A 26,683-nucleotide genomic window follows, 5' to 3' on the forward strand; every position below is an offset into this window, starting at 1 on the left:
TAAAATATGCAATAAATAAGTTCGATTTTTTAATTGTCGAATTGAAAACAACACTTTTAAAATGTTGAACATACCAACAAACGTTAAAAGTCATATAGACATATCACTAACGTCCTGATCAAACTAGAACCCATACCTTATCTAAATATTACAGATTTTTACTTAAAAACAATCGTTAAAATATTTAACAAAATCCCATAAAACTGGTGATCAGCTTTCTAGTTATCCTTTGAAAGAGAAAAAGAGCTCTTGATCGATAACTAAGAAAAATATATAAAGTGATGAAATCACTATATTAAAGGTGACCTCTTATTAAAAATATTACAAGCTTGCAAACAAGTGCACACACACAAATCCCACCCTCACCCACACACATACATACATACATACATATATACATAGAAAGCAGTGGGCAGGATAATAATTATCGAATCAAAGGAACTGGTTTCGAGCAGAGCAAAATCATATGAAGGTCTCAGATTAGAAACGCACTGCCTACTATATGTAACTATTACTTAATATTAATACAGGAGATGGATAAAAATATGGAAACACCTGAAAAATTGCACATTACCTTCACTAATAGCGAATAGGACCACCTTTGGCACGCAGAACCACCTACAGTCGACTGGGAATGGAGAAATACAGGTCGCGTATGGTTGTCAGAGAGATGTACCATTCTTTCGCTAAAGCAGCTGCAAGTTGTAGAGATAACTATGGTGAACAGCGGGCTCGTACCTTTGTAAAAATGAAATGAAATCTTTGAGTTTTAATTCCCACGGTTATGCCGGTTAGGCTAAAGGAGACTGTGATCATGAGCAATGAATGAAAATGGTGAAATGAAGTGGAAGGAAACGGGAGAACCCCGAGAAAACCCACGCACACGGTGTTTGTCCACCACAAAGTTCACTTGGCGGGGGCTGGGATCGAACCCGGGACCCCAAACACCAGAGGTGAACGCTCTACCACTGAGCCACTGCGGCCCGTGGCTCGTACCTTTGTCTCCAAAACTGATCACAAGGGGTCAATAATATTGAGGTCAGGTGATTGTGGAATGTCATGGCAGATGTGATACTACATCTTCGTGCTCATCAAACCAGTCCTGGACGATGTGAGCTGTATGAACAGGCTCTGTCATCTTGAAATATGGCATTACCATCTGGGAACAACGTTTGCACCATGGGATCCAGCTGGTCACTCAAAATGGGTACGTAGTCCTTGGCAGTGACATGTCCACGTAGGGTGATGGGACCGGCAGAATACCAGGACATGGCTACCCAAAATCCTCACTGAACCACCGTCATCTCACTCTTGGTAACAGTATGTATCATACGCTTGTGCTGATGTTTTCCAAAAAAGGAAGACTCATCCGACCAGATTACAGTCTTCCACAGCTCTATTGCCCAATTTTTATGGGCGTTGTACCACTGTTTCCGTATAGCAGCATGGTCAACAATCACTAGTGGGTTTGAAATTGCAGATCTACTATAAATATCCTGCTTGTGGAGCTCTCTTCTGACTGTTTTGAAGCTAACAGAGTTTGTAAGCAATGTATTCAGCTTAGCTGTGACTTTTGGCGCCGTGGCGATCTCCTGTTTGGTCACAATCCTACACAATGTGCGTGTGTATCTTTTACGCAACACATTTGCGTCCACGCTGGCGCTTCGCTGATGCGGTTTTTCCGGGACACTCGCAGGCAGTCATGATCTTCGAGACTGTGCTTCATATACCAAACATTTCTGCTATTTCGTCACGGAAGCTTCCACTATACAATTTACCCTCTATGAAACTGTCAGCTCAGACATGATTCACGATAACCTGCACGGACCGGTCGCTGAAATGTATTTGGTCGATTCGATTCGATTGACCAGGTTGTACACCTCACAGGATGTGCCGGTGACCACAGCAACACCAACCATTCAGACGCAAATCATATTTGAAAATTGGCTACCTCTTTTCTACCAGGTGTTTCCACTTTTTGTCCATCCTCTGTATATAGTATTGCTAATTTTCCATTAATAGGATTGGACTTCTCCCACCTTATGCAGAATGCAACACAAGAATGTAACATTCACTTCGATTCCTGAAGTGAATGTTACATCCTAAGCATGATGGTCAAGCTGTAAATGGCCGATGCTTATGCCCTGTAGGCTAAAGAAAACTGCAGCGCAATGAAAACTAAAAACTATTAAAGATTTGTAATGGAACGAGAATGTGGAAGGAACGGCGAGAACGCTGAGAAAACTTACGGATTCGATGTTGTCCACCAGAAACTCATTTCCTCTGGGACTGAACCAGGGAGCACTTGCACCGAAAGTGAGTGTTCTACCATTGAGTCACCATGCTCATTAATTGCAGATACTGTAACAGAGTCAAATTTTCGGATCACTTCAGGAAAGAAGACTAATTTAATACAATTGGACCTAGATAACCTGAATCCTTTGATTACACGAAAAACTCGATTTTTTTATGTAGGCTACTCCTTTCAGTTTCGAGTTATCGATATCCCCCTATATATATGCAACTAGATGACAGATAACATGGAAGAGGATTTTCTGTGTGTATGTGTGTGTGTGTGTGTGTGTTGGGAAGGAGAGGGGGAACTGCTCTATTTCACCAAGTCACACTGCTTTATTTTTCGATACTTGGGTCCAAATAGCTTCCAAGTTTTTAATACACACAGAAATCACATTGAAATACACAACATACGTTAATTTATTGCATATTTAATGACGACATCTTCATTGAACACACAATCATGAAAATAATTATAAACGACATTTGTGTTTGCAGCACTGACAGCAACAGTCAAACAGGAAAAGCATCACAACCTTCATAAAAGAACGTTATTTTAACAAGTGAAACAAATGTCGTCGTTCAAATACTTGAGTTGAAGGGCAAAAGTTCTAACGTGTCAAATGCAAAAGACAAGAGAAGCCTTGCGTCAGCAGTTGGAATTCCGCCGTGTGAAATTGCCTGTGATTTGTCACGTACAGTGGACACTGCTACTGCAAATGTCTCAAATGTATCACATACTGAAACAGGTTATAACATACCATAAAACAAGAGCACGTGGTAGCATTTATCCACATTCCTTTGTTATCTGAACTTTATTTGCAAACATTGTATGCAAGTTTGGCGAAGAAGTATCTTTCTTCTAGAGACATAAAATTATCTAGTAACATAACAATTAATATTAATTTCTCTTAAGTCTGAGGAGATGGTCAAGGTACTTCGTGTAAAAAAGATTTCGAAAACTATAACTTTGGCATTTTCTGCGAAATTATATTTATTCATTTCACATTTCTCAAATATGAAATGGAACTCTCCACCTTTGAGGTCATACAAAATCAGAACTTGCAGTCTTAACGGTTAGTTCGATTGGATTTGAGCATTCATTTCAGCACCGAAGCTACATGAGACCGGACCTACAGCTTAAAGATGGAACTCGAACCATGGTAATAGTGTAAATTTAAACTCTTCCACCAGGAATCAATAATGGCATCCCAACATGCGCCACTGCTGTGATTGAACCCAGAGTCAAGAGCGCGGAAAGTACTGTGCAATCAGCAACTGAACTACGTGTACAATATGGGATAACCGAAAAGTGTAAACAAGTTTCTACTATACGATACATCTATCCGTCGGTATTGCGATAGCTTCCACGATAAATTTCGTGAAAGTTCCCAGCCTGTTAAGAAATATGGCCTGTACTTTAAGGCTTTCCATATGGTATATTGCCTGAATTTCATATTGGTCACAGATATAAAGGAGAATTCATCTGAACTGTACGACAGTATTTGTTATTTACCGAACTTCCATCTACAGCCTAAAAGGCCAATTTCAGTGAAATTCAGAAGCCTGAAATTATTAAAATCTACAATAATTAACAACTACTATGGGGAAAGTGGCTGGAAGTCAGCCAGGGCTTACATTTAAAAGATACTATCCTAGCATTCGCCTGGTGGAACTGAGGAAAAATACTGGAAAAATCTGTTAGAACGACCTGCCACCGGATTCAAACCAAAAACGCCAACAACCGTTAGTCTGATAACTTTCGTAAGAATGGTCTATTATTATTATTATTATTATTATTATTATTATTATTATTATTATTATTGATGTTATGTTCTCTCTGAGGATTAATAATTACATTACTGCTTGGGATTGAAATTTGCGGACAACCTGAATTTGCCGACAAATTTGACAACCTGAAAAAAATCACTTACAGTTCACACCACAAACAACCACAACCCAGGGATAACAATATGCAAGGAAAAAGCAAGTCAATCCTCTTTGTGTCTTCTGGAGACAATGGCAGATGGCTAACCATTTGTAAAGGTAGCAAAATTTGGTTCATTGATAGTTTAGACATAATCCTAACACACTTCTGATAATTTTACTGCTGATAAGCAGGATTGGCAAAAAATAGTTTTTTATTGAAAAAAACTTTTTTGTTTAAGCCAGCTTTTTTTGGTTTAAATAATCTGCTCTATGCATTTATATCACATATGGACAGAAGAAGTAAGTTTGTTTCGCCTTGGTGTTATTATGCAAAAAGCGGGTTATGCTGGAAGGTGTCACATAAACTCAAAGCGGAATCCAAACCGCTTCTCGGCTTACATCCTAGAGAAATTGTTCTCCATTTGAACTCGAAACCGGGATTAATTGGGTGGCCACAAATGCTATACGTCTGCCGACTTACTCACGAAGGACTCCTTATAAAAATACGTTGTACTGATCTTTACATACTTGTTAATATAACTATCAAGAGTCACTTCAGAAGGACAAAAAGAAAAACAGTTGCACAAGTGAAACCATTATACAGAATTGCATATAGACAATTTCAAAATACTGCAGAGTACAGAAGAACTAATTTAGTCGAAGTTAGTCCACTACGACTTTTATTAGTTCAAGTTAAAGAAATACAACGACTTAATTTGCATATCAGTAAGAAAAGTGAATAAAGATACGAATTAGAGTCCACTATGGCTCTGACCCGTTTATATATATGAATAGATACCAAAGATACTTCTAATTTCAATAAATGCCTCTCGTGGGGTTTGTATGACTCCTTCCCCCCAAAAAGTACGGCATTTCGATGTATTTTATCAATACTAGGGCCTAAACATTATTAAAACGAAACAATATTTAGAATTTTTGTATCACAAAAGAAACATTTATAAACTTTATATTGCATAACAATAATATATATATATCTGAGTAATGAATGGGAAATTTAGGTATGTATATAATACGAATATACGGAAATGAAACGTGATAATCCACGTGTGTTTATCAAGATCGTAGGAACACATCCTTTTACGAACATTTTTCGTCCTTTGGTTTAAACTTTTTTTTTTTTTTTTTTTAACAACTGGTTTAAACCAGCCAACCCTGCTGATAAGGAAGTTTGTTTTGTTGGTGATTCTACTACAGCAGATTTCAGATGAGAAGCGGCATGGCCTTGAGTTGGCTTTACGCGGCGTCCAATTGGCTTTGAGCGGTGTTGACAATTCGCGACAAGCAGTTCTGCACGCTGACTTCTCGCGCTACTGAGAATCTTGACAATAGCAGAGGCGCTTATTAGAAATATTGTATTAGCACATTAACTGCTCACTTTACGAAGTAGAGAAAAGAATTACGAACACATACGTGAAAACTACATCTTTTTATGATAACTGGTTGTCATGATACACGCTTTGAAAGGTTTTCATATAAAACAATTAGTAAAACGAGCGTTGAGTCCCGTCTAATTTCCAGTGGATTTTTCTTCGATTTGGAAATGGAACTCAACTTTTATTAAAGGATAATCAGGGGTGTAACCAACAGGTTGTTCTAGGGGAACATTACTTTCAGGGGGAGGAAAGCTTTTCACACATTAAAAACAGAACAAATGACCTCTTTCAGAATATGAAAGCATTTTAACTCACCATGTATACTATACACATATTATGTTTTCTCGATGCTACCTTAACAAAAGACGGATCTTAACAGTACTGAAGTTGAAAAGCGGATTGTAAGAGATAAATCAATAAGCTATTCATAAGAAAACAAATGCTGTTTCTAGCAGTCTGTTTATCCGACTTTGTGTTTATGTAGGTTAAAATACTAAAAGGAAAAAACTCGAAAAAATATCAACTCAGATATTATTATGCAATAATATAGTAGTGAGAGATCCTGGGGGGACTGAGGGAGCCAGGGCCCCTCATTTTATTTGTAAATGTGCAATATTAGGCATAATTTGAATGTAATTTGTCTTAAAATCATCATATATGCTTTCTGCATCTGAATGCACCCCCCCCCCAATTTACAGAGAAATCAGCGTCCTTGTAATTAGGTACGGAAACTGTATTGATGATGTTTTCTTTTTTCTTTTTTTAAAAATCTTATTTTATTATAAACGTTCCTAATTTGCATTAACTATTAAATAAGTTTACTAAACATACACTAGATGAACCTCATTTCGGGGCTGGAAATAGTTTGGAAAGTCAAGGCCCGCTTTTCCCCCGTTTCTACACCCTTGAGAATAGTAAGCGATCGAATTAAATAACAAGCCTCTGCAATTTGATTCATATATATATATATATATATATATATATATATATATATATATATATATATATATATATATTCGATTCCCGGCGGGAGCTCATGTGGAAGAACAGAAGGGGTGCAATGCTTTTGCGCACACTTTCTTCCAGCTTATCATTCCATGCAGATAAGAAGCAAAACAAATAATCATTTTAATGTTTTTGCGCACAAAATGGTATGCAACGTTGCCAATTCATTCTTTGATCTTAATATACAATATATTTTGTAGTTTTTTTTGCAAAACAAGACAGGACTCATTTGATAAAATTAAATAAACTAATTTATTAAATTACCTAAGTAGCTCCAACTACCTTACTTTCTTCGCTTCTTCAAACACACTAACTCACTTATCTAACAGAGTACATAACGAGACAGCAAGTGGTTCCTGATTGGTTACCGCCAGCTGGCGGCAGCCAATCCCGTGACAGCTTCCAAAAGAGAACTACAAAAATGAACTTTTAATTAACGACTTTCACTTGGCAGTAGCTCGTTAATTAAAAGTTCGTTTTTGTAGTTCTCTTTGGGTAGCTGTCACGAGATTGGCTGGCGGTAACCAATCAGGAACCACTTGCTGTGTCTCTGGAACTTGTTAACTACCAGATATGAATATATATACTGGAGGATACTGAGAATAATTGTAATCTGTTGAAACTGAGACGATAGTATGGACTTCGAGATATCAACTACGAAGAAAGGCGCACCATGCATAATAATGGGAGGTTGTAAATATGGTCGTTTCCGTGTAGGAAGAGAAGAATCAATATGGTGGTAAGTTAAAATAGACTTACTAAATTGGTGAGAGCAGAAACTTTTGTTCTTCTCAGATTGCTTTGTGAACAATTTTAATTTCTACAGACTATGTTGACGTTTATAATCCTTGAGTTTAAACGTAGCTTACTGTGCCTCTCCACTGGCTAAAGTAAGGTAATGAAGCAGTGGATGTAAACTAACTTAATACTCTAAGATTTCGAACATTTTCGGTTTTGAATACATTTTCATACAAAAGTAGCAGAGTTAATCTATAGACCATTTGGTGAGGCACCTGCTCACTATTGCTCCATCTACTAATGATTGATTACTTACACCAAACCATTAATTTTGCAGGTGCAGGAAAACATGCTCGGCTACAATTGAAGTTGGTGGTACCGAAAGCAGCGTATTACAGAAGGGAGTGGAACATAATCATTAAGGGAGTATTGAAAATGTTAACAGGCATTTGTTGAGGGAAAACTGTAAACGTCGTGCTGTAGAATGCCTTGACAAACGGCCAAATAAAGTCATAAGAAAGATTTCAAAAATGACAAACTTGAACAAGCTTGACCATAAGGTTATGAAAACATGCAGAGAAGCAATGTATCGATCTCGGAGGAAGAAAATGCCCAATAAACCAAAAGATATCACCGAAGCACCTGATGTCCATAAGGTAGTATCAATGTTACTTGAAATACAGCATGAAACACGTTTGAAGACCGCTTCGGTACGGAAAGGTGATGCGAAACCACAAAGGAAAGAAGAAATTCAAAGGAGGGAACAAATCATGAAATTATGCAGGTACTTTTAAAACTCCACACACAGCGAAGTTTCGAGAATGAAATATCTTAAAGTTGTAGGACACAAATTTCAAGGACTAAAGTTGTAAAAAATGTACCATACAGCAGAATTGAATATAATAAACATTGTACAGTAGAATTGAATATTTCTTTCGTATCTTTCATATTTACCCTTATTCTCTAAAGTATTGAAACTGTGCGCAACTGCATGATTTGCTTAAGCATGATTATATTGAGATTTGGCAACGTCGCATTTAAAAACTGTGCGCAAAACCATGATTTTATACTTTTCGATCAGCTATCAATCAACTATAGATTATCGTAGATCTTTGGGAGAAAACTGTGCGCAAACGAGGTGCACCCGAACAGAAGGTATGGGACATTCGTAATATTGTTTTGAAATTGCCTTCATGCAAGATTCTTCCTTATTCGACAGAAGAAACGCAGTATGATTTTTTTTTCTTCGTTTCAATACCTTACGTATGTGTGGCCAATTACGTACTCCTTCTTTACTCCTCTAGCAGGGATGCAAAAGCACCAGGCGTCTGAGTGGTGTCATAAATTATTGTAACCCAAAACAAACTCGACCATATCGTGTTGCTTACGAATCAGATGGATTGTTGTTGTGAGACCTATAAGAGTATGTTATTACATGGAAGCAAAGGAGCTGATTGTGTGTGTAGGAACGCAACTTCTCTTCTTCTAGCATAAACAGAATTCATCAGTGTCTAGGTTGCTTTCTTTCGTGGTAGTTCATTTGTTCTCCAAAATTATAGTTGACAATGTCTTTAAGGAAACCGAGTACAAGTGCGGAATTTTCTTTAAAAAAAAAAAAAAAAAGTGCTACGAAGTGAAGCTCGAAGAATTATTTTTTGTGTTTACAATTTTTGGAACTCATAATAAAAAATTTACAAGAGTCAGATTCAGACAATGGCGAAATATTAATTGACATAGACGATAGTGAAAGTAGTGTTGAAAACGAACGTTTAGCAGTTCCACTGGAATAAGTTAATAGGTAGGTTATTCAGTTGCTATATATACTTCTAGGATACACAGCCAAAATCTTTGAGTTTGCTGGAATAGTATATTTACATTGTGAATAATGTTGCCAATGTATGTGTAATAATCTCAACTAGAGGAAGAGCGAGAAGGGAAAGGGGAGTCCGAAATCCGGCAACACCGCGCGGAATATCGCACAGCATTGGCTACTGCCCGTGATGCTTTACATCTGAAAAACACAATAAATTGCTCACTTCTGTTATGCACGACACCACTAGTTAAAATATCCTATTTTCTCAGTAGTTTGAAAGAATAGGAGAAAGGGTAGGTAAAAGGCCCCGCGATGTTTTGGTTCTAATTTGATCATAATGTGTTCCTGAGGTCGCGAGAATGCCGTATCTACTGTTGTGAGTGGCTGTATAATTGATTCTGCTTGTGTTCTGCTACTTCGGAATAACGGTTTTTATAACCATATATACACATTGCAGTCATTCTTACTTCTCGACTGCACTTCTTCACTATTGGGTGGAGTATGATAACGCTCTCATTTTAGCAACAAGGTCATAACTGTTAGATTTCAATATGTATACACACTATGTATATATATATACCCATCAACTACATCATGTTTTTTATGGCCACTGACTAAATGATGCTTAACTTCACACTGAAGCACATCCTCAATTCAGTTGAATAGGATTTTAAGATCGTCACAGCCGAGTAACTTCCCCGAAGAGAAAAGAGAGCATGACAAAACCTTAGAATTATGCATAACAAGGAACGTAGTTCTTCAGCCAAAAGTCTAGATAAACACACTTGAAGCCATACAGTAAAAATGCTTCTTTCAACCCAAAGTAAAATCCAAGTAGCAAAATTCTTGTCCACCAACTATCAAGTTCAGAATGGCCTGGAACAAGGAGATGCATTATCGTATTATTATTAAACCTAGTTCTGGAGTACGTTATAAGAAAAAAAACAAAGACAGTAACCAGGGCCTAGAAGTTGAACGATATTTACGACGTTATGGCTTATGCTGATGACGTAAATGTAGTTTAAATCTAATAGGGGATGATAGGAGAATACAAAGAAAAACAATCAGAGGTTTTATTAAACGCTTTTAGGTACATGGGTTTGGAAGTAAATGAACAGAAAACTAAATACATGGAAGTTCATCGGAATCTTAATAGGTACTGTAAATTATGGATACGTCAAAATGTCAAATAATACTTTTGACAAAGTGGATACTTTCAAATATCTAGGGTCAATGTTAACATACCAAAACCATATTCACAAAGAAAAAAATAGGAAGATCTTGCTCATAGCAGGCTGAGCCACACCATCCTGTTCAAATAAACTTTTGAGAAAATATTTAGTGGAAAGGTGAAGCTGAAACGGACTGGCTGAGTCAAAGTATAGACCATGAACCTGAGTGAACGTTCTACCATTGTGACGAAACAGATATTAAATACCTCAAAACACTGCCCAATTTGACTACATCAAGAAACTTCTTTTTAAAAGTTATAATTCCCGATAGATTTTTTTTTTTTAAGCTATAAAGTTAATTACGTTACGGGCATAGACATAGGATAATTTCTCCTCTAGCTTCTCCTCCTTCCCAATAAGTGAACCGGACTAATTCATTGAATGTTCCATATGAATACCCAGTTCTTAAAAAAATGATTATTTTGTTGGGAGGGGGATTAAAAAACTGATTTCAATTCCAATTCGAATTTTATAATATAGAGGTTTGTAATAAAACAGTAATTACTGTAATTTAACCCAAGTTCCTCATTTAAGAAAAATGCTAAAATTGTCTTGTAAATTTTTTGCCAAACACTTATCTCTTTTTAGTCTCAGAGAACAGAAATTAGACAGGAACAGTCCACAGCAAAAACTCTGCAACATGAGCATATAAGTTTATTGTGCAACTACGCCTAACAGCACAGGGAATCGACATAACGTCTAAGTGGTACGAATGGCTCCAGGAGAAAACCTCGGTGTTCTCCTCTGCACACTTATTTTGGAGCAAAAGATTTCGTAGTTTCACAATGAACGTATATGCTCATGTAGCAGGTTTTTTTGCTGCGGGCTGTACCTCTATGTTAACTTTGTGAAGAAACCGAGATGCTATTTCCCTAAAATCTCTTCCATCCCTTCACTTCCATCAATACTACATGTCACTGAATTAAAGTACTTTGCAATGCTAATCACAATTAAACCAAAGTGCAATACGTCTCTATAATTAATCACCATACTTTAGTCGGTGACAGGAAACAATAACGTGGGACTCAAACTTATCTTAGTTTACATCTGAGATTTAAGAATTTGTTTTAAAATTTTCCATTTGCGTCATAACAGAAAATACATATTTCTTGGAAACCAGACTATTGATCTTCCATTCAGAAAGGAAACACTGCGATAAAATTATATGAGATCTGAACAAGTTATTCCAATCTTACGAATCAATATAAAATGGACATTTTACCATCCCAATTTTATTACAGTAATACCTATTATAATCTATCTTGCTGTCATTATTGGTGTGCTTAAATCAAAGTCTAACGTAACTAGCTGAGAGCTCGTGATCTTCGTATAACATTGAAAGTATAACTTTTTTCCACTACACTATATAGATATTATGTGTATTCCCTAAATTCTACTTGATATATTGCATGGATGTGAAAGTTTGTCGCTAATTCTTTGAGAACAGAGGCTAAGTTTCTCAGGAAACACTTTATCCAAACCTGGACGAATGACCGATTGAATAGAAACAAGGATCCTAACAGAATCGCACATATTTCTTCATGTAAAGCTTTCTTATCTGTAACTACTTTACTCAAATTGATAAGAGATAATCCACTAAATATGTCCTTTGCCCCACCCATAAATCTATTCAGTTTGCTCTGTATGGCTTTAATCCTCATTACGACAATTTCAACAACCGAACAAAAAATTCCCTTTAACAAATGATATATGTTATCAATGTCAATACTGTAATATCTTTTTGACCAGTAGTGTACGCAAGGGGTTCCGGGCTTTAATTCCCGCTCCCGCTCCTTTGGGCGAGATATTATCCAAAAATTAATATTTTCCATTTTAAGGTATGTATCTAAACACCTAAAATTGTATAAACTTGAGAGTTCCCCCCCCCCCTTGTAGATCAACGTACTCCATTGCTCTTGCCTGAAATCTAATATCTTGTTATCTCCTCATTTAACCACCCAATGTCCTCTCCGGATTCCTTCCAAAAAGTCCAGAACTTCTTCCTCCTTTTCCCAAAACTAAATGTACCCATGTTTTAAGAAATCCAAAGGGTTCATCGCTACAATAACAAAACTCGCCATTATATCCTATTCCATCCAGTCAGGGTTGTTTCTTCCTATCACGCTAATATTCTGCATTACACGTATTATCCTCCAACTTTCTTAGTTTCTTTCATCACACTAGAACTGCGTCCGTCGCGCTTTTCCACGCGAGCGACCAACTTTCACATCCATCTTATATATATATTGAATATTTCAAAAACGTTAAAAGTTTTAGAATTACGTTTTGCAACGTGGATACTTTTTCATATTTCGAAGGTGTGACTTTTGATATTTTCTCACACCACTGATATTTCGAAGGTGTGACCAATTAGTGTATGAAATACATTATCACTGGTACGGTTCATAACGTAAACTCTTCATATTAACTTCCTTGAAACGAGTTTAAATGTTTCTAGTTCTAAATTCTCCTTAAAACTTCGAGGACGCACTGTGTCATCATCTTCTGCATGAGCATCTCTCTGAGTACATTATGCAGGGTTTGTGCACTATTTGGTATAGTTCAGCTGATGAGAACTTAAGCACATCATATTATCTCAACATCTGACCCGAAGAGAAGCATTGTTTTGCATATTTCTACAGTCACGTTGAGGTAATGTATGCATTAGAGAGGGAGGTAGAAAAAAAAAAAAAAAACAAGAGACAAGAAGTATGACATATCCGGTTCTATTGTTGTGAAAACAAAGTCTCATGATCCAAAAACAAAAACTTTTTCCTTTTCCCGAGCACATGTCCCAAGTGCTCTTCTTCAGCGTCGTAACTTAGTTTTTTTTTTTTTTTTCTTGGGGGAAAGCATTAACACACGTATTTGGGCCCCCACTTTGCAGTGGAATGTTTCGACATGGAGAGTTCACATATTGGAATATCCAAAATTATTAAACTAAGTACATTATGGATACCATTAACCATCAATTAGGTTAGGTGAAATACACATACGTTAATTAGCCCTATGTATGAATTACTATAATTAATTTGTATGCTTTAGATAATAGTTTCATTTTAATCACTCCTCAACCTTTTAGAAAGGATGATTTTCTTTTACAAAAATATTAAGTAGGAGGAATCCCTCACATCCTTCTAGGATTTCGCACCCTGCGTCATAACATTACGTCGGCGGCAATTCAAAACCTGCTATGTGCATTTTGCAGGAGAAGCGAAAAACAGTATCCTGGTTAGATTTTTCGCTTTATAAAAGTGATGTTATAAGTAATATTTGATGCTGCACGTAACTGGTACCTTCTCAAGTTACTTGAAAAGGTATCAAGTTACGTGCAGCATCAAATATTACTTATAACATCACTTTTATAAAGCCAAAAAGCTAACCAGGATACTGTTTTTCGCTTCTCCTGCAAAATGCACATAGCAGGTTTTGAATTGCCGCCGACGAGTAGATATTTCTTGTGAAAATAAGGTCCCACAATCATTATATTTAATAGTGTATATTGTATATATATATATATATATATATATATATATATATATATATATATATATATATATATATATATATATATATATACCCTAGTTCATTATAATCTGCAAATTTCAATATTCTGTTTTCCTTTATCTACAGGGTGGTACGTGAATATATTAAAACTGAAGATGATAATAGACACGAAATTAAACAAAAAAATGTACTGAACATAGGTCGAAAGCGGTAGTGTTTTACTGTAATAGCAGTGCAAAACCCGGCTAGGATACTGATGTAATATCTGATATTTCATGAAAGCGGAAGTAAATTGCTGTCGAGTCAAAAGATTACACCGAAAGCCGCACCTGACCAATGAAATAAAGTACCAATGGTAGTGGAGCGTTCGCTGCACAACGGGGATCTCCACAGATGAGGACCATCTGTATAAATTCTTTACCTGTTTATAGGGATTCCCATATCGTGAAGACCGTTCCGCTACCATCGGTACGTCATTGCAATTGTCAGGTGTGACTTCTCTATGTAATTGTTTGACCCGACAAGCGATATCTTCCCGCGTTCATGAGATAATAACAGGACCATCTCCGGTTTTTGTTTGCACACCTCCCACGGTAAAATTGTGCTGCTTTCGACTCGTGTTTATTAGACATTTTTTGCGTTTAAGTTCACGCCTATAACCACCTCCATTTTATCGGTGTATTATCGTGCCACCCAGTACAGTATTAGACAACAAGAAAAACAATATACAAACCCTAGGGTAGTGACAAGTATCTTATTTGTTCCAAAATCAATAAACTCTTCCCACATTATTTTATTAGGTAGTTGCATCAAAAATCGCACTCACAACGCAATTGAATACTACTGTGCGTACTTCATTATACTAAAACCAAAAAAGAAACAAATTAACCCACGCAACTAGCTACATTGTCCGGCAACAGATTATCTTCTTTTCGAGTGCAGCCTGAGGCAGAGGGACATTGATTTGATGGAAATGGACAGCTACATAAAATCCTCTTAGCAGAGCACGCGTTACATTCATTAAAACTCATTTCGCCGCTTTTGCAACGAACGAGTGACAAAGTAGCAAAGCCCATTAGACCAAAAGAACGATTCACAACCATAACATAAATCACTGTGTAGAGCTAAATCGATAAGCGAAATAAAAAAAAAAAGTCTTCCCCTAAGAATTTATTTAATTCGGTTAACATCGCTTCTGACCCTGGATAATAGTCTTAAGTGTGGAGGTGATTCAACAAGATATTATATAGTGTCACATTGAAGTAAATCAATTCGCTGAAGTTCCTAAGTAAATCAATTCCTACAAAGTACTGGAATTCCTGCGTTTCACCTGCTGTTCTAAAATCGCACAAACTTTCAAGTTTATTTACACCTGGTGACTTGGAAGGCTATATCAGGTGCTTGAATGTTCCTTGCGAACACTGAATACGGCACTTGTCACCTTGGAAGTTAGATGAGCCCATTGCGTAATTCTCATCACGATATTTGGGAAATATCACCTGATCACCCAGAATTTCCAAATCACTATACTGGTTTGCATTCACATTCACCGATTTGAATACGACAATGTCACATATGAAAAACAACCCCATACACAAACATGGGACCTCCTCCTGCATAAACTGCACACTCTACACATCGCGGGCGAAATGTTTCATTGAACTTTTGTTGTACTCCACTCTTTGCATCATTGTAATAAGGACAAAAACGCGATTCGTCGGACAGCACTACAAGTTCCCAGTCAACAACAGTCCAGTGTGTGTTACTGAGGCCATTGAAGCCGTATGCGTCACAATTGGGTACTTAATTCCAAATATCGATTGCACAAAGTTCCCTTCGAAGCGTATTTTCAGACTATTTGTTTAACAATCACCAGATACATCTCAGAGGCCATTTTATATAATAACAAAGGATAGGATTTGGGAAGGTATGGACCAGGGCCTGCTTAGTAGGTAACATCCCGGCATTTGCCTGATAGGACTGTGGAAAAACCCGTCAGCATCGTCGGCAGCGGGAATCGAACCCACGACCTCCCAAATGCGAAGCTAACGCTCCACCACTTGAGCTATTTCGCTCGTTAATTTGGAGTGGATCTCCGCTCACGGAGGGGGCGCGGTGGCTCAGTGGTAGAGCGTTTACCTCTGGTGCTTGGGGTCCCGGGTTCGATCCCAGCCCCCGCCAAGTGAACTTTGTGGTGGACAAACACCGTGCTCGTGGGTTTTCTCGGGGTTCTCCCGTTTCCTCCCACTTTCTTCATTCCACCATTTCACTCATCTCTCATAATCACCGTCTCCTTTAGCCTAACCGGCATAACCGTGGGACGTAAAACTTAAAGATTTCATTTCATTTTTTTTTTCCGCTCACGGACTGCAGCAATTTCTTTTATAGTTTTGAAAACTAAATCCCTTAACTAGACGAGAACCCGTCAGCGGTTCCTCTGGGTTAGTTACTGGTTCTTTTAATTTCTTTTACGTCCACAGTTCTGACGTAGTTTAGACTCCACATGCACATTAGACCTTATAAATGCGTTGAATAATTCGTCTTGGTATACCAATAAATTGGAGTACATCAACAAATCTGGCAACTTCATTCATTGTGTGCTGAGCATACTCTATCTAGTACAGTGCTCCCTTCTGTTACATCAATGCCTCCATCCATCTTTATGGGCTGTTTCCATACAACCAACTTGCACACTCACTCCAGTCCACAACAAGACTGGTCGCACACTGACCAGAGGTAGGACAGCCAAGTTGAGGTAAGCAGGAGAGGATGCTGACAAAGAATGAGTCCCCATTGGCCGTGTGTCCCGGATCATAACATTGGACAGGTCTTTGTCTAGCATGTGCTCGAGCAAATACGCGGTACGAGACATTCTTGCATTGCTCACAGTCGCTGGTTCTGGTCAATATTTGGCCTACCTAACTGTCATGCATCAACTGTGATAGATCATTTACTCACATATTGCCAGTGGAACACTATGTGTAATGACAGAAATGGAACAATATTAGTTTCTGAAGGGGCGACTTTTTTTTTTTTTTTTTTTTTTTTGTCCGATGTAGCAACTTACTTTAAATGACTGATTCGTTTTTTAATAGGAAGATTCTGATATGAAAATGCACATAAGGTCAATAAGATTACTCTTCAGATTCTTACTTGGATCTGAACTTTAAAAAGACAAACCACGAACCTCATTGAGGATATAACGAGTCTAAGCCCGAGTAAGCCCCAAATGCCATCTGAGAGTGGGCTAACCAAAAGTTTGAAACTACTGAGATCATGACCGCCCACAGCGAGGAGCAAGAGGACACTTGCCCCCACCTCTGGATTTTCAAAAAGAGTTCAGTACTTGGAAATTCATGTCAAAACACGAATTTGCTCTCACATACTATATAGCACTTCATATATTTATACTATAACTCTATAGTTTATTGACTGTAATTAATAAGGGTATATGCGTAAATAATTCTTGTTTTATATGATATATGTGCACACGTGCATTAAAATGTGTGTGTGTGTAGGCCTATTAGCGACTGTGCATAGACCCTATATTGGTCTTTTGCTCTCGTCTTGGAAAAATTCCTGCGGACGTCCGTAACAGACAATTGGATTCTTTTCGAATTCAGTCCTGAAAAGTCTATCGTGTCACAAAATATCAGTCACTGAGTCTTAAAAAAGAAACCAGCTGAGAATGCTCCAAGAGCATTGCCAGAACAAACTTAAAAACAAATTTTCTTATTAACTTCCAATTGCTTGATGACAATTGTTCTTCTACTCATTAAACAGTTATCTATCCATTTATAATTTCCTTGACTACTAAACTTTTTTTTTTCCAAGATGTTTTGTTTACGAGTTATGTTAAACGTCCTACGATATGTTCTTTTTCCGAAGAGAGGTGCTCAAAATTGAAAAAAAAATTGCAAAATATCAACTCTCTATGACACGGGGATCACCGAGATATGGCTCCATCTCCCGAAATCGGAAAATTTTTGGACAATATCTCGGGAATGGTAAATGACACGAAAAATTCCATAATTTCTTTCAGATAGTTTTTGAAGCTCTATCGAAAAGAGGGCTCAAAATTAAAAAAAAAATGCAAATAACACACACACAGACAGAAAATAAAATTAGTAACGAACTTTTTAAAGTTCGTTGAAAACAAAGCAACGCTCTAAAACAGATTTTATATATAGGCTATATCCATCACTCTCGCAAGTCTTAGAAGAGTTTTAGCCTTCAGATTCCCCTTGACATTGACCGCGCTTTGAAGTTCGACTGCTGTTCAATGAATTATCTTTCTTTCTTTTTTTAATTTCCTCCAACATAATAGCAAACAATACAATACAGATCAAGAACTTACGCTATAAAAAAAAAATCGAGAAAGAAAGAAGAAAAAGTCTCGTATAATTTTTTAAACTTCCTTTCCATGCATGAAAAATTATTTACAATTACTCGTTAAGTATTACGCGACCATACCGGCACTGTTGAGGGTTAATGATCTAATGGAAGTGAATGTTTATTGGCATTAGTGCAACACTCAAGCCATGCTTATAGTGTCAAAAATTAAACTTGTTCCACCTTTCTTTACTACAATGTTTCAATCTTTGAACGAAAGAAAAAAAAAACTGTTTCAATATGGCTAAATTAGTATTAAATTTTAGTAGTAGTACTTGCTCATTCCTCTCGCGTTTCACCGCGTTTAACATTTTGAGGTTCTCCCTCCGACTCCGCCCCTGTATGTTAACATACATGTATGTTAACATATTGAACTCCAAGTTAATCACAACTTTAGAACTAAAAACCTTCCAAAGCGTCCAATTTACCTTTACATCCAGCAACTTTAAAGAAATTAGTAATAGGCTAATATAAAATGTGCTCTCTCGTGCTACTGCCCCGCTTTCCCGCCCTCTTGGGTGAATTTTCAGAAAAGGGGGATTTAGATTTCTGGACTTTTGGTATCTGTGGCCACTTGGCTCGTCACGTATAAGGGATGACGTCCCCCGGCGAGAACACTATCCGCGGAAAGAAGGAAGAAAGCGGCCTGGGACCTGTAAGTTAGGTACCACCCCAGCATTTGCCTGGTGTGAATGAGGAAAACCAAGGAAAAGCTCATTCAAAGTGGCTGGCACTTTTTACACTTTTCCAATCGAATGCCCCCACTGGGAATCGAATCCGGGACCGCTCGCACCGAAGGCGAGAGCGTTAGCGACTACGCTACGCGAGACCACGATTTTCAGAAAATTCTTATAATGAAAATCTCTCTAAGGTCGTGGTCTATTATTTTCACACGAAAAATACTGTGTTCATGTGATGTATGTCAAAAACTAGTTTTCTCTTGTATGGTTTGTCATTCGCAAGAGGGCGTATACATACATATATATAATGTACGCTTGTCCTGAAAGAATACGAGATTTAGTTTAGGTGAACTCCACCTTGATGAAATTGTACGCACTCCAGTGATATTTCATTTTTACAGACCTTACAAAGAACTAACCGCGAAATGATTAATACATAGTGAGGAAGAAAACTGCTCCACAGACCTTGGAGTTCCTAATAACTGTGTTAAACTGCACTCTACTAGGTCATGGGGCAACGAAGATACAGTGATCCTCAGTCAGTAGTCCCTTTATATCGACTTCTGTTACAAAATAATGTTGCGTAAGGAAGGGGTTGATTTAATTTAGTACTGAATCAGATATCCTGAGGAAGAATCGTCTCCCATGAAACAAAGCATGTTGGAAGAATGCTCCCTTCCTCATTGAATCTCCAACTGAAACATTAAAAAACTAGAAAAATTATCTTCCCTCCAAATACTAGGTTGAATATTTTCTTCTTTGTGAGCCTTTTATTCTACCTTCAGAGGTTTGGTACCGAAAGTTTTGATCATGCAAAACACAACTGAAGTCGACATATCGAAATATTCAATCAGTAACAGAATAATACAATAGAAGAGAAAAAGATATCGAAGTGACTTTATATTATCTCGACATTGGCCTGATTCAAATTATAGCCCGCCTCACAGTACTCTAAAATCCACTGCATTTACTTTCCCTTGCATTATCTACTTACTACAAGCACTACGTGTATTTATAAAAATACTTATTTCACTTCCGTAAATAACGATAACAATAATTAGGGCTTTACGTGTCGGTATCACCAACGGAAATTCTTCTGAAATCAGTTACCTTGACAGGATTTCCTTGCCAACAATTCAGAAGTGTTTTGCTTTTAGCACGTGTTAATTTGCAATATTGTGTTCACTCCATATAGTTACACTGTCGATGCATGTGGTGGTTTCGTGTTCAAATACAAAAGCGGGCGAAAATATTGAGGGAATTAGTTTATATTACGATGTAACGAACTCCGGTCTGGAAAGCCAGAAATAAAAGCGTTGCGATACACTAACCACGCACTCTGAATTGCTCTCCAACCGGGTCAGGGCTGGATTACGCAAGATAAGCACGTGTTTAGGAATCAAGGAAAGGGAGCATCACAAATTTTCCATAGCCGCATTTACCATGGGCCATAGGTCATATGGTGTAGTACTGCAAATGGTGCAGCTGAACCAAGATTTACAAAAGGGGCACCAGCACTAAATTAATTAATTAATTAATTAATTAAAAAAAAAAAAAACAAGAGCACCCAAAGAGTGCAGACCTCTGCCAAGGGTGACGAAATCGATGGGGACAAATCTTTTATCCAAACAGAAGCAGGCCGTTAGGGAAGGCACAACGGTGAAAATTAGTCTTTCTCGCTTGATAATACACTAATTGTTGCATACAACAACTAATATACAGTGTGTCCGTAAAGTTGCGCAACCCAAAATTTGATTGCATATAACTTTTGAACCAAGAACAAAGGTTATCATTAATTAACCTAAAACACACCTGCTGCAGTAATTTTACGACAACAGTGTCGGCACGAGCCATGTTTCTATCAAAAAACACCCATTTTACAGATTTGCATTAAATAGCCTTTTTACATGGCAACACTGCATGAACTTTGGCACATTTTTGCACCAATAGATAAATGTTGATGCAAACTGCACATATACACAGGGATTCACCCGCAGGAAATCAGTTTTCTGCAAGTGAATATTGATTTTCTTCATTTTATACTTTGTTTTTTTTTTTTTTTTTTTTTTTTTTTTTTTTTTTACACTTTCGGTACTTTCTTTCGTCACTACACAAAAACATTACAAATTCCAACATCGGTCATGATCTTGAAAATATCTACATAGAACACGCTTATATTTGTTTCAAATCTCATGTCTTTATTGTTCTTGGCTCAAAACTTTGGGTTGCGCAACTTTACGGACACACTGTACTATATAGCCTTATTCCTTTAGTCTCCAGCGATAAAAATCTTACTAGTGGACTTCCCCCATGAGCCACTTCAGCCCCTATATCCTAAATAAAAGGGGAAACTTTATCCAGTCCGTGGATTTTTTTTTTTTTTTAATAGAACTTAAGTGAAAACAACGCACACATGCTCCGTCAAAAACAACCTGCTTGACGGAAGTAAAGATAATAGACAGATATTGCATAGATGATTGATAACTGTAATGAATCAAGATACGATCCAGGACTTCACAAAAATAAATATTTTCCATCTCACTGTGAGTTCTTTAATTTTTATATTTTTTTACGATTATTATTATTATTTATAGTTTGAAATACATAGATTTGGCGGCATTAATATTTTTTTAAGTGCTCAGGGCCTCCCAAGGTCTTAATCCAGCCCTGACCCGCGGCCATGTGCTAGCGAGGAGGATACTAAATTACTCGCAAAAAGATAGAAATGCGGAAGGGACCCCCCTCCCATAACACTTGCAAGCAAATCGTGAATTTGAAAGACACTGAATCCTCATAACTATTTTAATAGCCCTACCTGAAATCGTTTGGTTCCAATACTTGTCAATTATTATTATTTTAAAGCATTATTATGATCATTACTATTTTCATTACGAACTGCATTTATTTAAATGCCTTCCCTTTTCACTGTCGTCGGATTTCACATACAAGCAGCGACTCAAGCACAGCTGGAATCTATCAAAGCCGGTTAAAAGGCAAGATTTCAGTCACGGTTTGTGATCAACTCGTGCTGAGGCAACAAGATTTTCAAAGTTCTGTTGTCGTGATAGGCCTAATCTCAATGAACAAGCTCCGATGCTAAATCAAGCTGTCACTTCGTAACTCTTCTTTTCAACTTCCTGCTTAACTGGAAACCTAAACGCAGCCCCCTCTGTGAATACTTGATTACATACATACATACATACGTATACATACGTCGAATAACTTCGAAAGCTAACGGAAGTTCTCTCATGATGTCGCCACAAGACTGGGAAAGTAAAGTAGAACAAATTATCAATATCCTAACGTTACAATAGTTATGAAAATTTACAGCAAGTAGTGTAATTTCACGATAATATGAGCTTTACGCTTTTATTAGTTTCAGAATCCTTGGAACCACTTCTCTCCTGTAATCTGTCTTGCACAAATCTAAATCTAAATCCTGTAATCTGTCTTCATCTTCTCCCCCTTGCGTTTTTCACAAGTGCATAACAGACGCCTAGAAAAAATCTATTACGCGTCCATCGTATTAAAGTAATAGATTACTTATGGTTTGGAAGATCCTGGAACCAGACGAGCCAAATGTCTAAATTTTGTGATTCGACAAACATTCGAATCTATTGCTTCCTACCCTGGATCAAGTTCAACTGAGAGAAAGGTTAAGCTCTCCCCCTCCCGCCCCTAAAAATAATCCGAAAATTGATACCTTAGGCTACTATTGTTTGTGTGGCTTTCCGTCTCTAAGACTGGGGGACTCCTATTACCAACATTGGACTTTGTTTAGGCTTTCGGGGAGGAAGGGAAGGATTTTGAAGGGCACCCGAAAAGACGATTGCAAAATACTTCCATCTATATTTTCATTTAAAAAATCATAGAAGTAGATTGATTTTATAAGAGAAATAGTATAGATGAAGTGTAACATCAAATTTTCATGCTACATCAATCACTTCCCTGTTAACCAAGTATAGCTGTATTGAGAAAGTATACAAGTTTAGTTTAGAATTTTTTTTGGGGGGGGGGGTACAGACCAGGCGGACCCCCATGAGTGCACCTCTGAACAACACCAATATTTTTGTTTTCACAACTTTCCATACAGTTCAGAAATGTCAATACGACAAATTGTGTACCCAATTTTTTTTTGTCTGTTAGACATCTGCAATTAGTCGTTAGTCTTAACAGCATCTTGTGTACAATAAATGGCTTGCCGTCTGAAGAGTTAAGTATTCCAGTAATAAAAAACTTTATTAAAAGTAATTGACAAATTCAAAATAGCGGTGTGTGTTGGAAAAATGTTAACTGATCCCTGAGCAGCATATCGAAAGTCTATCAGGGTGCTCAAGACTGTCAGGAAATGAGAACTTCAACGAGAGAGGTACTAGCACTCTGTAATCAAGTGGCTAACGTGAGTTTCTTATGCCCATGGTCCTGAGTTCGATTACCAAAGAGGGAACTTTCCTAGGACGCGAACACTAGTAATAATAGAAGTTCGGGTTTCATTTTAAAAACTGTAGGTTCTGACTCACATAATCTCTGTGGTGAAAAGGACAAACTTCAATCAACCAAGTAGCTATCCAGCAAAAATGTCCCAAGATTCTAATCTTTCCAGGATTTCTGCGATTCTACAATTCCTGAGAATTTCACCAGGAGGTTTTCTCTTCTGAGCAACAATGACAAAATACGAAAGGGGAAGGAACAAACTGCTTTTACACAGTGTAATTACCTTTCTCCCTATGTTTAAAAATACATATCTTGTCCCTGACAATAGTGGGACTTCTCTTTCCATGCAGGCAAGTGCCCTTTTATTCACACATTTATTTTTAATTGACAATATATGCAACGCAGCGGCGCAAATCTGTCTTCAACACTGGAGGTGAAGGGAAGACCGTTCCTATTTTTTTTATTCTTTAAGCGATGTTCGAAATATTTATGAAGTTGAAAAATACTGTGAAGGATGAGGAAAGCAGAGTTGTCCTGGAACATTGGAAAGCGACATCAATTTCATCACACTTTCCCTTATGGCAGTCGGACACAAATCACCACATTCTTCCCGAAATAAAAAAAAAAACGCATTTCAAATCGAATTATTGGGGGGACATGTCCCCCTCAACCCCCGAGAATTTGCACCAGTGATCTTACGAACACTTCTCAGAACTATGCTGTAAGCATACTGCCATCGGTGTCGATTTCTGTATCCTTTCGGGAGGGCTCGTTCGTATATGTGTTTCGCTGCCAAAGGTACGTAATCCTTGCGGGTACAACCATGAGCGCCCGAAGACAATTTTCTCCGGGGGGGGGTTATCTTTCTAGTTGCTACCGTATGTTTGGTATGTTTTATTTTCATTAAGAAAATCTTAAGAAATTTTAAAATATCTTCGTGAGCCAAGGAGGCCCAGACACTGAGGGGATGGGGTGCACGGAGATCGTCTGTGGATACTTCTAATTGGATCTAATTGGATGGATACGATCTGCACATTCGAAAATGACAGGAAAATAAGGAGGATCTTGATTTAGTTGGGGTTAGCCAAAGTAAATTTTCTTTCCTACAATTCAGCATGATTATTTCAACAGAACTGAAGTTACTGCAATATATTTATAATCTTTAAATATCATTAGTGATAGGGAAACTAAAGTTTCGGAGAAATACGGCTCTCTCTGGCCACAAGAATCGGAAAAAAGAAAATGAAACGAAAGCTCTCAGTTCAACGTTCCACGATTATGCCTCTTAGACTAAGGAAGACGGATGAATAAGTCAAGTGAATGACGAAAGAATGTGAAATGAGGATGTGAGAAGGAACGGAAGTACCTAAAAAAAGCCGCGGGTACTATGTTGTCCATCACAAACTTACTCGGCCAGAAATCGAACCAGGGACTCCACGCACCGGAGAAAGCGCTCTACCACTGAGCCACCGTATCCTTTACAAGAATCAAAAAGTTTCGGAATTCGAAGCATAGTTTGCAATGTAAGCTGTAATGAATTCAACCATATGAGAGCAATGAACAGAAAACCAACAATAAAATAACTTGCTGACCTGTCTTACACCCGGTGCAATTTTAATGTTCCAAAGTATTTCGTTTGAGATTCAAAGTACACAATGTTGTACTCAATTCTGCAGAGAATACTGTATATTGCCACCATAGCCACTGCAATTACAGACAGACGAATCACAAGATAAAACGAAACGAGAGGCAAACTATATATAAAAAAAATAAGCCTGCCTATTGGAGATAGTTATTCCGAAGCTTAACAGTTTAGCACGTCAAGCCCTGGTCAAATCAAAATTCTTGACGGTGCTACTTGTATTTCAGATGTTTATGTTTACATTTACACCTCGAACAAAATAAATTCTTGAAATCGTGAAATATTAGTCAAAAATTTAAACTGGAATTCAAACCTCCTCGTTGCCGGTATTTTTCGGGCTTTCGAAATTCGCGCAAAATTGGAATTTATGAATCATTGTTTCCAAAGAAGAAAACAGAAAAAAAGAACTTACACAAGCGCAGTAGTCGAAATACATTCATGAGTCGAACCAATAATAATAATAAAATCACCCACGCATTCTGTCGGACAAAATACACACCAACAAAACTTCGTTAATATGAATGAAAACGAGGCAAAATCTTTACTTACCGACAAGAAGTCTTCCTAACTGGAACTGACCGTTGTTTTTACGGTCTTAGTTTGTTTAGGAATTGTTTTTAACAAAAAAAAGTATACTTCGAACGATGAGGAGACAGATACTGGTCCCTTACTACTATCCACCGTCACACCCAGACTGAAACTAAGCTCGTCAGCGGCAAACTCCGCTAGGGCGCCTCCCTAGCTTTCCCTGCGCTCGCACCCCTCCAGCACAGAACTCGACAGTGTTGCTGACAGCGTATGTGGAAAAACAACCAGACATGACAAATGCATACAAGTAATCGCCCTTTTTTTTCTTCTTATTCTTTATTTCTTTCTGAATATAGCATTGAATTGTGTGACGCTACGTCTTGTCAAGTGGACCACGTTCAAACGGAAGATGTGTTGTCAGCGCATCGGCTCCCAATCAATGCTTTAATTCCTGAACCTCTACATTGGAGTTCGCTATGTTTGGAATTGAAGAAGCTCCCTGAAATTGTGTTTTCAAACCGGAAACCGAATTCAGGCACTGTTGTTGTTTTGATTTTGGTGTTAATCGACCATTTATTTATTTTTATATACGTTTCTGGACAATAGCCTACCGGCATCAAGGCCTTAGATCCGTCATGTATGAGGGATGACGCCTCTCTGCGAGCACACTATCGGGGGAAAGGGAAAGGAAGAAAGGAAAAACTCCATTCAGAATGACTGACCTGAAAAAGTTGTTACACATTTTCGACCGAGTGTTCCCATCGGGAATCGAATCCGGGACTGCTCGCACCAAAAGCGTTTTTCGTCAGAGTATGTAAAACGTAGACCACCACCTTGCGTTCAAATTTCAAGGTGCCTATGCTGCGAATCGAACCTATGTCGCTATGCACCAAATGTGCGCACTAGCCATTAGGCTAGCGGGAAGGGCACATTCAGGACCAGAAATCTCGATCGTTTTACCTGATGATTTTCCATAGTTTGTCTTACCGTTTGGTATTTTTGATAGTTTAACATTTCAATATTTTCTCGATATTGATTTTCGATATGCAAAAGGAATATTGTGCCTGCCTTTGGTGTGGGAGGCCTAGGTTTGA

General features: G+C 37.7%; 1 protein-coding gene across 4 annotated transcripts in view; it reads right to left on the minus strand.

The window, feature by feature from the left end:
• cib (thymosin beta cib) overlaps positions 1-25,794 on the minus strand; it is a 127,008-nt gene extending 101,214 nt beyond the window's left edge. The window contains exon 1 of one of the 4 annotated variants that reach the window (XM_081752417.1): positions 25,611-25,794. The gene's annotated coding sequence lies outside the window, so the exon portion shown is untranslated. The remainder of the gene's footprint in view (positions 1-25,610) is intronic. The other 3 variants (XM_081752419.1, XM_081752418.1, XM_081752420.1) reach the window with 3 other exon arrangements.
• Positions 25,795-26,683: the final 889 nt, after the last annotated feature.

This window comes from Thermobia domestica, chromosome 3, assembly GCF_964235325.1.
Source record: "Thermobia domestica chromosome 3, izTheDome1.hap1.1, whole genome shotgun sequence".
In the NCBI taxonomy this organism is placed as follows: Eukaryota; Metazoa; Arthropoda; class Insecta; order Zygentoma; family Lepismatidae; genus Thermobia; species Thermobia domestica.